We start from the raw sequence: 4,525 nt of genomic DNA on the forward strand, positions 1-4,525 counted from the left end.
CTGCTTAGGAGCAGGAATGAAATCTTGATACAAGTACGATATTGCATGTTTTATTTATTTTGTGACTTTTTTTTGTAGTAGTAAGGACAGTAATGTAAAATATAGGGTAATCTTTACTATTGAGTTGGAAGTGCAATCAATGATCAGAAAGTTTAATTACCTTAACATCTCATATCTTCTACCAGGTGAATCAAGCATTTGAAAACAGATGAATGTGAATCCAATATCTTTCTATTAAGTGCACGGATATTATGACATAGGTATAAGTGTGTCAGTAGAAAACATATACAAGTTCTTCCTTGTCATATTCTCTGATGATAGAATACTTATCCTATTCTCTGATTTCTCCTTGATAGGTACATCATGATCTATATGTAAAATTTCTTTTGGAAATTTTTTTAACATATGAAAAATTTGTTATTCTTTGAAAATTTCCTACTGACTTTAGCTTTAATTTTAATTAAGTATATATGACAGCAGAATGCATTTTGATTCATTGTACACAATTGCAGCACAACTTTGTATTTCTATGTTTGTACACGAGGTAGAGTCTCAGTCATACATGAACCTAGGGTAATGATGTCCATCTCATTCCACCATCTTTCCTCTCTGCCCTGCCCCCTCCCCTTTGCCCAATCAAAGTTCCTCCATTTTTCTCATGTCCCCCCCATTATGGATCAGCATCCACTTATCAGAGAGAACATTTGGCCTTTGGTTTTTTGGGATTGGCTTACTTCACTTAGCATGATATTCTCCAACTCCATCCTGCAAATGCCATAATTTTATTCTCTTTTAATGCTGCATAATATTCCATTGTGTACATATGCCACAGTTTCTTTATCCATTCATTCATTGAAGAGCATATAGGTTGCTTCCACATTTTAGCTACGATGGTTAGATAATTGCATTTAGCCTTTAAAATTATAAGTATAAAATACATTGTATTTGACAGAGAATGGATTTATGTTTAACCTATTATCTGTATTAATAGAATATTTTAAACCACAAAAAATGAAAATATATTTCTTCATCAGATTCTATCTGCCCCAAAACTTATTGACTAAAACATAATATCTTGTTACTAAAAATAAATTTCAACTGAATACTAGAACATTAATAAAATAATTATGTAAGATTATTTTATAACAAGTTAAAGAAGCATACTATCAGAACGTCAGAATATATTATTTATAATTTAATTAATTATATGTTCATAATTTTAATTTATTTTTTAGATATTAATGGGCCTTTATTTCATTCATTTATTTACATGCAGTGCTAAGAATCTAATCCAATGACTCACACATGTTAGGCAAGCACTCTACCACTGAGCCACAACTTGAGCCCCAATATGATCATAATTTGTAAGTACTGTGATTTTACCAACATGTGGTATTTGTGCATGTATGCATGTCTTCTCTATGATTTGAATATCATTTTCAATATCAAGTTGAAATTAAATTCCTACTGTGATGGTAATTACAGATGAGACCTTCCAGAGGTGTTATATGATTCTACCTGTTGAATGCATTATTGCTAGCATCATGGAGTGGCCTAGCAACCATCAGAGTGGCTTTTTTATAAAGATGAGCTCTTCGTGAGGAGACATCCTAAAGAGTGGGAGAAAATCTTTGCCATCTACACCTCAGATAAGTCTTTAATTTCCAAGATGTACAAAGAACTCAAAAAGTTTAACACCAAAAACCAAATAAACCAATCAATAAATGGGCCAAATAACTAAACAGACACTTCACAAAAAAAGAAATACAGCCAATAAATATATAAAAACATGTTCAAGATCTCTAGCAATTAGAGAACTTCAAATTAAAACTATGTTGAGATTTCATCTCACTCCATTTAAAATGGCAATTATCAAGACTGCAAATAACAATAAATGTTGGTGAGGATGTGGGGAAAAGGGTTCACTCATACATTGCTGGTGGGACCTCAAGTTAGTGCAACCATGCTGGAAAGCAGTATGGAAATTCATTAATATCTCAGAACGAAACCACTGTTTGAACCAGTTATCTTACTCCTTGGAATATATCCAAAGAAGTTAAAATCAGCATAGTGCAATAATGCAGCCACATCAATGTGTATAGCAGTTCAACTCACAATAGCTAAACTAAGGAGCCAAAATAGATGCCCAATAACAAATGAATGGGTAAAGAAATTGTGATATATACCCACATGGAATATTATTCAGCCATGAAGAAAAATGACTTTTTGACATTTGCTGATAAATGGATGGATCTGGAGACTATCATGTTATGTAAAATAAATCAATCCCATAAAACCCAAAGTCAAATTTTCTCTCTGATATGTGGATGCCAACCCAAAACAAGGGCAAGGGAGAATTTCAGCAGATTAGGGGAATGAAGGGAAAGAAAGGGGGGATAAAAATAGGAAAGACAATAGAATGAGTCTGACATAACTTTCCAGTGAACATAAATAAACACATCACTGTGAATCTCAATATCATAACCATTCAAAAAACTGGGATTCTAATTATAATAATATACATTCTATGCTTGCATAAACTTATGAAAATAGCTTCTACTATCATGTATAACTAAAAACAAAAGAAAAATTAAAAAAAAGAAAAAAACCAGGTAATTTTTTTTAAATGAGCTCTTTTTTTTCTCTGTCCCTATGTGATATTTTCACCATGTTATGATTCAACAACAAAGTCCTTATCAGAATGCAGTACATTGATTTGGGATGCTCCAGTCAATAGAACTATAAGGAATATGTTCCTCTTTTTATATATTTTCAAGTCTGTTTTGTTGTTGTTGTTGGTTGTTTTTTGTTGTTGTTTTGTTTTGTTTTTTTTTTTTTGTTTTTGTGGTACTGGGGATTGAACCCAGGGCCTTGTGCATGCAAGGAAAGCACTCTACCAACTTAGCTGTATCCCCAGCCTCTCAAGTCTGGTATTATATAGAAACCCAAAACAGACAGAGAGTGACTATAAGAACAAATTGTCTAATGACAGTTAAGAAAATTAAGACCACTATATATTATTTACACAATGATTAAAGACAATCACCTGTGTCTTCTCAAACATGATGATTAAAGAAAGATAAAAAAGTAAAAATAATAGAAAAAAAACATTAACAATCTTTTCTGAATATAAATGTACTATATTTTAACCCATTTAAACTGTATTGGGGGAAACTGAAAGATTATTTATAAAAAGTTAGTCCTAAATATTTTTTGAGAAAATAGAGATTGAAATTGATATAATTGCGAATTGGCACCAAATATACTTTTTAGGTAAAATATAATATTTTATGAAATGTTGCTATAAAATACTAATAACATTCTTAGAAAAGATTATTATATGGTTTATTTTTATAAAGAAAAATATTCTTTGAAAATTAGGGAACTACATTTTCCTTATTACTTAATAAACTCCCAATATTAAGTATATTTGAAGAAACTCCCATTTTCTCATATGCATGAAATATGCTAAAAAGGCCAGATAATAAATGTCCATTAAATTATTTTCTACTTTCATAGTGATCTGCTTTGGACTATTCTTCACCAAGAAAAGGGCGATAAAATTATAGAAATAAACAGAGGTCTGAATTTTTATTCTTTGTCTAATAATGAACTTAAAATATGTACAATCAATCTGGCTGATTAGATTAATGTGAAATTTGAGGAACTATTTGTAATCTCAAAGTGCAATTGCTATATTTATAACATATACCCTCCAGGACAAATCATTAAAAGCCATGCCTTAACTTTATTAATGCTATGTTTGCTAACATGGTGGTCATGAACTGGTTTTCAATAGCTGTGTTAAAGACGGCAATCACTTCTGTCAACCAAGAAAAATTGAATTTGACAATAATAGGTGAAACTAGTTATGTACTTTAATAATAATTAAATTAATAATATTAATTTTTTATTATGTACTTTATAGACTATTTTTTATAGCAGTAGCAATATCTCATACAGTAAAAATGCTTGTTTGTTTAATTTTACTTTATATCCTTGCTGTGGAACACATCTGTAATCTATAAAATATTACTTAATAAAGAATCATCACAGAGAGAACAACTTTCTTCAACTAAAGATGAAAATTGGATTAGTTATATCAGATTATAAAGATAGTTAATTATTACTTCAATAAATCCACTTGTATGAGATACATGTATATTTGGCATGAGAAGTAAAACACGACAGATGATATTCAAAATGTCTTGTGACTTAAAAACTGATCAGAAGGTTTTTAGCATTTGGGTAGATAGAAATCAAGACAGGTCAATTTTCCAACTGCAATAATTGGAAAAAATCATAATAATTTCAATATATACATGTACACACATACATATGAACACACATATATTTTTAAGGCACTGGAACAACAAAAAATAAAATTTAGTTTTGATGGAGGATAAATATTTCCATGGTGAAAAAATAATAATTATCATCAGTCATCCCCCCCCCCATTTTAGGAGTGCACTAGTCAATGAAATAAGTCAACCCAAAAGGTTTTTTTTTTTTAAAGCTTATTGAC

The sequence above is a fragment of the Spermophilus citellus genome (assembly GCF_964194105.1).
Source record: "Spermophilus citellus genome assembly, chromosome: 1".
Classification (NCBI taxonomy): Eukaryota; Metazoa; Chordata; class Mammalia; order Rodentia; family Sciuridae; genus Spermophilus; species Spermophilus citellus.